The sequence below is a fragment of the Nicotiana tabacum genome, chromosome 20, assembly GCF_000715075.1.
Source record: "Nicotiana tabacum cultivar K326 chromosome 20, ASM71507v2, whole genome shotgun sequence".
In the NCBI taxonomy this organism is placed as follows: Eukaryota; Viridiplantae; Streptophyta; class Magnoliopsida; order Solanales; family Solanaceae; genus Nicotiana; species Nicotiana tabacum.
Genome location: NC_134099.1, coordinates 46,606,635 through 46,616,339, shown reverse-complemented (window position 1 = coordinate 46,616,339; position 9,705 = coordinate 46,606,635). Strand labels below are relative to the sequence as shown.

General features: G+C 36.4%; 1 non-coding gene across 1 annotated transcript; it reads right to left on the bottom strand.

The window, feature by feature from the left end:
• Positions 1–1,339: 1,339 nt before the first annotated feature.
• Positions 1,340–1,446, bottom strand: LOC142174992 (small nucleolar RNA R71). The gene has a single exon (XR_012704189.1). It is a non-coding gene; the product is annotated as a small nucleolar RNA R71 (small nucleolar RNA).
• Positions 1,447–9,705: the final 8,259 nt, after the last annotated feature.

Here is a 9,705-nt window from a genome sequence, read left to right as displayed (position 1 = left end):
ATTGTTGATTAGACCTAGTTAGGAGGATAGTCGAGAGAGGTTCTCCTAAAGACCAATCCACTATGAATTCTTGTATATCTACACCGAGTTTAACTTAGTTCATCTTATGAGGTTGAGACTTAATCGAGAGAGGAGTTTCTTCTAAACAATTGAACTAATAACCAAGTGAATTCGAGAGACAAACTCGAACATTACAAGTGAATTATCTAGATTTAGATCCCAAACATTTGTTTTGCACCTATCCTATCAACCTTATCTTCTCCCAATTGATAACCTTCTTTGCTCACTACTTGCGTCGATTGTCATTAGCCAATAATTTAGACTCTTAGTTAATTTTAGTATTAAACACAAAACACCAAATTATTGATCATCTGGGATAGAAATCTAGCTACAAACTATTATAATATTGTTTAACTCCAATCCTTGTGGATACGATATTATAAATTACTATATTCGACTAGCAAGCATATTTAAGTGTGTCTTTTGCGCTCGTCAAATTTTGGCATCGTTGTCGGGGATTGGCAATCAATAGTGTTTGAAATAGTTCGTAGTGCTAATTGAGGAATTTTTCTATTTATTTTATTTTTCTCTTTTTACATTTTTGGTGTTCCTTGACTGTGTGCAGGCTATAGGTTAGATTGGTGCATGACTCGATCATTTAGGAAGGAATTGCTGCCATACAAACCAGAAATTGAAAAACAACTGCGACAGTTGAGGAAGGAAGGAAATCTCCCCAAGAATACAGAGAAGGTTGGGCAATCCTCAACTAAAGAAACTATGGCTGGAGATGATGATAATGTAAATTTGGCTACAAGAGAGGCAGCCCAGCAAAGAGAAAAAAGCTGCACAGGATGCTGATGAAGCAGCTCTTCGAGATGCACAAATTGCCTACGAAGAGGAGAGGGCTCAGAAAATTGCTCAGAATCAGCCTTTGGTTCCAGAGCTGCTCGGAAACATAGCTCCCGGTGTTGGGAGACCACTTGGCGATTATGCTAGACCGGTCCACAACCAAGGCTTATCCAGTGTTAGACCACCTTCAGTTGCATCTAACAATTTCGAGTTGAAGCATGGGCTGCTTTAAACCCTTTAAAATTGTTGTGCCTTCAAAGGAAAGCCAAATAAAGATCCAAACAACCGTCTAATGGACTTCGAGAAGATTATGAACACCTTTCAATATAATGATGTGTCACAAGATACAGTTTATTTAAGGGCATTCCCCTTCACACTCAAAGATAATGCAAAGCACTGGCTTCGAAGCTTGCCCCAGTGATCAATTAGAACATGGGAGGAGATGACCAGAATATTTCTTGCTAAATATTTCTCCTCAGCTAAGACGGGAAATCTTAGAAGAGAAATCCATAACTTCTGCCACAACAAGACTGAAACTACATTTGAAGCTTGGGAGAGGTTTAAGGAGATAGTGCAAAAGTGTCAACATAGAGGAATTGAACTCTGGATGCAACTCCAGGACTTTTGAGATGGATTGACACCGGCCTCACGGAGAATATTGAGTAATGCAGTTGGAGGCCCTTTGATAAAAAAGACTCAAGAGGAGATAGTCACAGTTTTAGATGATTTATCTGAAGATGCAAATCAGTGGCTCTCTGAGATTGCTGACAGAAGAAGATCAACGAGTGTTCACCAAGTTGATGCTAACATATCTGTGCAGGTACAACTTGATGCCATTGCCAAAGAAATAAGGAAGTTGACCTTAGCTTCGATACATAATGAGCCTCATGCAACATGTGACATATGTGGAAGAGGACACCCTACTCATGAGAGTCAGTCCTCAAATGAGTAAGTTAATTCTGTTGGGAATTATAATTTCAATGTAATGGGTCAGAAGCACCCCGGTTTTTCATGGAGTTCACCTGGGGATACAACATATGCATAGAACAAAATAACTCAAGATTTCAGGGACAAGGAGCCCTAGGCTTCCAAAATCAGCAAAAGCCGCAACTTCAGCCTCAACAACCAATTCAACCGGGGTTAAAAGATCTAATTGTCAAGACGGATGAGAGGTTATATGCTCATGTTGCAGTTATCAAAGAACTTGGCAAAAGTCTAAGAAACTTGGAGAGACAAGTGGGGCAAATTGCAACTATATTGTCTAAGAGAATCTCAGGTACTCTACCAGCTGATACTGAAAAGAATCCCAATGAAACGGTAAATTCTGTGACCTTGTGAAGTAGGCAAATATTGAAAGATCCCACTCCAATCCAAAAAGAGGTGATACCTAAAAAACAAAGTAGGGAGAAACTAAAAATGAAGTAGATAAGAAGAAGAAAGGCTGAGAAGAAGCTGTCTGCATGGATGTGTGCACTAGTTCGGGCGCGTGGAATGGAGCCGACTTTCACTCAGACCCCGACTAGAGATTCAGGTAAGTTTTCTCTACCTTATGCTTTTTAATTGTGTGTCATTGGGACATACCACAACTTAAAGTATGGGGTGGGGGGTATCTGTATATTGTATGTATGTTAGTTTTAGTTTTGTAGTTATGTGTTTTTGTTAGTTTAGTAGTTGTAGTTTAAAAAATGAAAAAAAACATTAAAATTTTAAAATTTTCGAATTTTTTCGATGATGGATATCACTTGACGGGTTTCTTGAGGGATTAAAATCGAAGGAAAAAAACCAAAAAGATTTTCTTTTGTTAGGTAGTGTAACAATTCCTCTTTGGTTTTTATTTGTGTCGCGGTTCTTTTCCAAGGGTTTTGTTTGAACTGGGTGTCGTTAGTTTTTATTTTTGTTAGTAATAGGAAATCTTGTGTTATGATTTAAATTGGAGCAATATCTCTTGACTTTATTATGCCTTGAGAATAGTGAGTGCTTTAGTTTTAACGCTTAGGCTCAATTTTTGACTCCTGAATAAGTACATTAAATTGTATGATCTGAACTTTGCTTAACTGCTTTGACTAGAGTTTCTTTATGGGTCCGATCTTGATTGAATTATGTGCCATGTGTGTGTGAGGTTTTGTGTTATTTTGTGAATTGTATTTGATGTCTAGAACTTGCCACGTGTGTTTGCAAAGCGAAATAGTAATTTTATTCAGTCATGGAAGTGATATAGGTGTTTCTTTGTTGAGCCAGTTATAAGATTTTACCTACCTAATTGTTATGTATCTTAGTTAACTCCTTTGAGCATGTAATCCTATTTTTTTTGGCAACAACATTACAAGCCTTATCCATTTGTTTGAATTGACAATCTATTTGAACCTTGTACCTCTCATGATCACTTGCAATTGTTATGAACTTTGTAAAATTTGAAGTGTGGGGTGGTTGGTTTTGCTTTTGAGTGAAACTAATGAAATAAGGAGAAAGGTGCATTGTTTTGAAAAAGTAAGAGCCACTTCAATTGAAAAAGAAAATAATAGTTGTATTATTATGAAAAATATTCATTGATAAATGGTAACTCTTGATGTAATTATGTTTAAAGAAGTAGGGAGTTAATACATATTGATGTGAAAGTGGAGTTATAGTTTGACATAAGTGTGGGGTTTTGAATGTTAAAACTGTATGTATTAAAGTGCTTAGGGAAGTGTAGTCACTCTTATATCTAAATGTATCTCACCCATCTCGCAGCCTACATTACAACCAATTAAAGTCCTACTTGATCCTTGACTGAATGAGCTCAATTAGTAGAGTAGTACACTACGGGCAAGCCTATGGGGCATCTTTTGTGGCATATGAATGTTATTTTTGAGAGTGAGCGAATTCTTTCTATCTTGAATTCCTAATTGTTCCTAAATTTTATGATGTGTGGAACTACTCTCTATTGTTGTGTAAGGGAACTTGATTCATGAAGGAAAGGTAATGTCATTGACCTCTGTGTTAGAGTAAGTGAGCGGGTTGCGAAAAATGCATAGGTACTTGTGAGTCAAATTTTAATGTTAGGACGTTACACTATTGTGCTTCGTTTATTTTAAATATTATTGGTGTGATAAGTTAGGAGAGTTGTTTAATAAGGTCGTGTCTATGTAAAGTATAGTTTGATTGCTCGAGGATGAGCAATGGTTTAACTGTGGGGGTTTTATGGTAGGATATAATCTTGTGTTTTAGTCGCTTATTGCACTTTAATTGAGTTTGAGGTTCAATCACTAGTATTTTGCACTAATTGTGTGTTTCATGCCTTGTAGGAGTGATTCCGAGTGATGTAAATGTTATGGAACAAATTTGAGTGATTTAGAGCTTTGAAGTCTGAGTAAAAGCCCAAAGGATTAAGCCGAGATCGCATTTGGGGGTCGAGAACCACGTATGAACTTCAAAAATCAAGCAAAAGGCCAAGCTCTGAGAAAAACGCACAGTCGCGGCACGTGGGGCAGCGTGGCATGTCGTGGCTGCCCAAATTGTAGCTGCCAGTCAAATTACATGCTCCCTGATAAACTCCACTACCACACCGTGTGGCACATCGCCCCATGCGGCTCGCCTGTGCATTTTTTACAGAGTAACAATCCAATTTCGGGTAGGAGAAGGTTGTTTAGTTTGGGCCTGACCCTACTTAGTATAAATACATGTAAAAATATTATTTTTTGGCCTTTGACACATCTAAGACCTAAGGAATATAAGGAGGAGGTGGATAAACAAAAGTACACGGATTTTATCATTCAATCCTCACTTAAGACAAGAGTTTGAATCATTTTATGTTTTCTTTTAACTTAAATATATTTATGATCAATTGCTCCATATCTATGGAGTAGTTCTATTTAAGGTTTGATGGATTTGGTGTATTGATATTTGTTTGTGGATATTATCTCTAGTTTTATGTATTGAATCGTTTTGGATGTTTTAATCATCGCATCTATATGCACTAGTTCAGGTACTCGAGAGAGGCATAACTTGTGATATCCTTGCATTATATTTTGTTGGTTGAATTCATTAATTCTTCTAAGTAATTGAAAGATGATATTAGAATTGTTGATTAGACCTAGTTAGGAGGATAATCGAGAGAGGTTCTCCTAAAGACCAACTCACTACGAATTCTTACATATCTTTGCCGAGTTTAACTTAGTTCATCTTTTGAGGTTGAGACTTAATCGAGAGAGGAGTTTATTCTAAACAATTGAACTAATAACCAAGTGAATTCGAGAGACTCACTCGAACATTACAAGTGAATTATCTGGATTTAGATCCCAAACATTTGCCTTGCACCTATCCTATCAACCCTATCTTCTCCCAATTGATAACTTTCTTTACTCACTACTTGTGTCGATTGTCATTAGCCAATAGTTTAGACTCTTATTTAATTTTAGTATTAAATACAAAACTCTAAATTGTTTATCATATTGCATAGCAATTTAGCTACAAACTACGATAATATTTTTTAACTCTAATCCATGTGGATACGATATTATAAATTACTATATTCGGCTAGCGAGCATATTTAAGCGTGTGTTTTGCGCTTGTCAATCCCCTAGGGTCGCCCTCTATTTCTCTCTTGATGGCGTAGACACAAATTTATGATAAATTGACTGATGTTGGTTGATTCTGATATAGAATCCGATGATGGTGAGTTATGAGCATAAAGATTAAAGCTTTGGCCAAGCAAGTGAATCCTTTATGCATTGTTAAACATTCTATATGATTTCTATGTTGAATCCTAACATACTACTTGATGCCTCTGTTATATGTTGATGACTTGTTAGTCGAGATTCAATTATCTATATTTTCTTGATATCTCTTAATATGATATTCAATGATATTGCATCTTTTGTTATAGACTTGTTATGGATAAATATGAACTACACAGGTTTATTTGATTAGTGAGTATCACATTACTTGAACCTCATCATTACTTCACTAAAGTTAATCTTGGTACTTACTGAGTACACTTTGTCTCATGCTCATACTATATTTTTGCATATTTTATGCAGATTCAGATGTTGGCAGCAGCAGACTTCAGGAGTGAGCTTTGTAGCTGTCAGAGGAGATCTGAGGTAGTGTTGGATGTTCGCTCGCAGACCCTTGGAGTCCTCTTCCTCTATCTTTCATGTTTTTATCGATGCATTCAAAGAGTATTGTATTATTGACAGATCTTATTTGTATTCTATTTTAGAGCTCATGACTCCATACTACCAAGTTTGGGAGGATTTGATATTGTAGTATCTTATGTTTTTCTATTGTTAAAGATTTATTCCGCTAGTTATGCTATTTTAGTTAAATTATATCTCGTTTCGTTTGATTTGATTTATCTCATATAATGGTTTACCTAGTCTTGGAGGTTAGGTGCGATCACGACCGTTGGTGGTATTTGGGGTCGTGATTGACCATTATTTAGCGGGAGAAATTGGAAAATAACCACTTTAACCCATCCTTTTAGAGTTTAGTCAGTATATAAAAAGATATTAGCATTTAGCCACTTTTTTTATACGAAAAAATATTTGGATAAAAATAACTCCCCCGGCACAGACATAAAAATTTATGTGTTCAAACTCCAAAAATTATTCTTGGAATTTAAAATTCTCATATATATGATATCTTAGCACTGTATGTTGGAACTCTAGGAAAGAATCATAGGGTTCCAAACCTTTAAGCGGAAAAATCTAGCATATGGTGCGGGAGTTCATATAATTTTATGATTTAAAATTTACAAACAATAGCAGCAGAGTAGTATTTAAGATTGCTTCTTCTCCACGTCCTTCTGTAAAGCACTTTAGAATTATAGAACTGTCACGCCCCAAACCTGGGCCTGGATGTAACACGACACTTGGTGCCTGACTACATATGACCGGGTGAACCAACTGGCTGGCTGAATTAACATATGATAGCATAACATACTGAATGCGAAAGATAAACTAACACATGCTGATATACTGAAAGTCTAATTGATATAAATCAAATGCGAAAACACTAATAAAAGTCTGAAACATATATGTAGCAACATTGCTTAACATTAAATGCATGTGACTCTGTCTAATTGTTACTCTAGTCTATGAAGCCTCTAATGAAGTACTGAAAACATTGACTGTCTGAAGAAGACTATAAGATAATTATAATTTCCCGAAAGAACTAGGGATCACCAAATAGCTGGTACGGGAATCCTAGCGCTCTGAATCGTCAACGTGTAAATCATTACCTGCATCGTGAGATGCATGCCCCGGGAAAAAGAGAAGTCAGTATATTTGAATTGCACTAGTATGTAAAACAACTAAAAATGGAACTATAAATGCTGAAACTGAAACTGACAACTAATAACTGAACTAAACATAGGAAGTAAGGTTATGAATACTCCCTCTTTTGAATGATGAACCAACTGTTTATCTGAATAAATAAAATGCGGTCTCAGACCCTGAAAATTGGCACTCATAGGCATCACTGTATAATCACAAGTCATTGGAATTTGGATACACTGAAAATTGGAGATTTGGTAACTGAATACCGGCATACTCAATTACCATAAACCTACTAACTGAAAGACTGTATAACGGGTAATGAGATCAATATTTTAAAAGGCGGGGGCGTGAGGCGAGGCGTTTTACCTCTGACAAGGCGAGCCGTAAGCCCTGAGACATGAGGCGTAAGTCCCATAAATCTTTAAATTTTACTAATTTCAAGAATTTTAAAATAGTATAAAATTAAAAATAATTATAAAAATTACATTAAAATCATAAAATTATAACAAATAATATATTTAAAATATTTTAAAGCATAATTCAACTATGAATAATACGAAAAGTATAACATATATCATAAATATGCAAATTAGCTACAACGTCATTACAACTCAAACTATAAAAGTTATGTATTCGATACGAAATCTTTTATATATATATCTCTTAAAGAATAATTGTCACGACCCAAAATCTGACATGTCGTGATGACGCCTATCGTGGTATAAGGCAAGTCTCAACTCAACATCTCAACACAGTAGAACTTTTAAATAAAGGCAGAAGCAGTTAATATTAAATAAAACCTTTTAGAATAGAATATAACTCCAAAAGTACTAAACAATCCATCCCCAAAACCCGGTGTCACTGAGTGCATGAGCATCTAAATGACAACAACATCTGACTGATAAAACACTGTCTGAAAATATAAAACAGTACAACATGAAAGGAAAGGAGAGTCAAGGTCAGCGAACGCCATACAGCTACCTCAATAGTCTCCTGAGTCTGACTCCTCAATCAGCAACCGCCGTGACCAGAAGTATCTAGATCTGTACAAGAGGTATAGAGGGTAACGTGAGTACACCAGCTCAGTAAGTAACAGAAATAAATAAGGAACTAAGAAGTAGTGACGAGATATACAATAAGTTATCTCAATAACTTTCAAATAAGAGTAGTCATACTTTCAATTTAACAGTTTAAGTCACATCAATACGTACTCAATAAACCAGATATCAAATTTGACTTAGCAGTAAATAATATCTTTTAATAATTTTCAAAACAGTGATATGACATCTGTGATGCAACAATAATGAAGTAAATGTATTTTCGCATAATAACAGTCAGTCTATCATCCCATTCACTCCAACCTCACAATCACTCATTCCTCACATTCACTCATTCCTCCCAGTCGCTCAGCACTCGCACTCAGTAGGTACCTGCGCTTAGTGGGGGTGTGTACAGACTTCGGATGGGCTCCTTCAGCCCAAGCGCTATAACAAGCCACCTTGTGGCTTAAATCACTCAGGCCCTCGGCCTCACTCAATCATAAATCAGTAACAACATGATGCAGCATGCAACCCGATCCCATAAATATCCTCACATATCAGGCCTTCGGCCTCACTCAGTCATAAATCAGTAACAACATGTTGCGGCGTGCAGCCTGATCCCATAAATATCCTCATAGATCAGGCCCTCGGCCTCTCAAGCCACTTGGGCTATTAGTAAAACAAGATGCTCAGCCCAAAACAACATTTCATATGTTTCAAAAATAGAGTAATAAAGACTGAATTATGAAATCAGTAAGTATAGCATGACTGAATATAGATTTTCAATCAGAACAGTGAGGGGATAATAAGTAAAAGTCCCTTAAGGGTCCAAACAGTTCTAGCACAAGGCCCAAACTTGGCATTCAGCCCAATTTATATAAACTCTTTCCAAAACACATAAGTATCATTTAGTTTCAGTCAAATACGCAATTTTATAGTTGCTACGGGACGGACCAAGTCACAATTCCCAACGGTGTACGCCCAGACGCTTGTCACCTAGCATGTGCGTCACCTCCAAAATAGTCATACGACACAATGTCTGGGGTTTCATACCCTCAGGACCAGATTTATAGCCGTTGCTTACCTCAATCCGTGCAAAATCCTACTCCGTAATGCCTTTGCCGCTCAAATCGGCCTCCAAACGTCCCGAATCTAGTCACAATTAACTCGATTCATTCAATACATATTATAGGAATTAATTCCATATGAAAATACTAATTTTCCAACAAAATCCGAAATTAACCCAAAAATTGCCTGTGGGGCCCACGTCTCGGAATACGACAAAAGTCACGGAATATGAACCCCCATCCAACCACGAGTCCAACCATACAAATTTTACAAAAATCCGATATTGGATTGGTTCTCAAATCTTAAATTTTCGTTTTTGAATGATTTGCTAAAAGTCTGATTTTTCCATAAATTCATGGATTCATGATGTAAATGAGTGTGGAATCATGAAATATAATCAATATATGATAATGAACACTTACCCCAATGTTTTCACGTGAAAATCTCCCAAAATCGCCCAAGAGCCGAGCTCCAAAAATTCCAAAACGAAA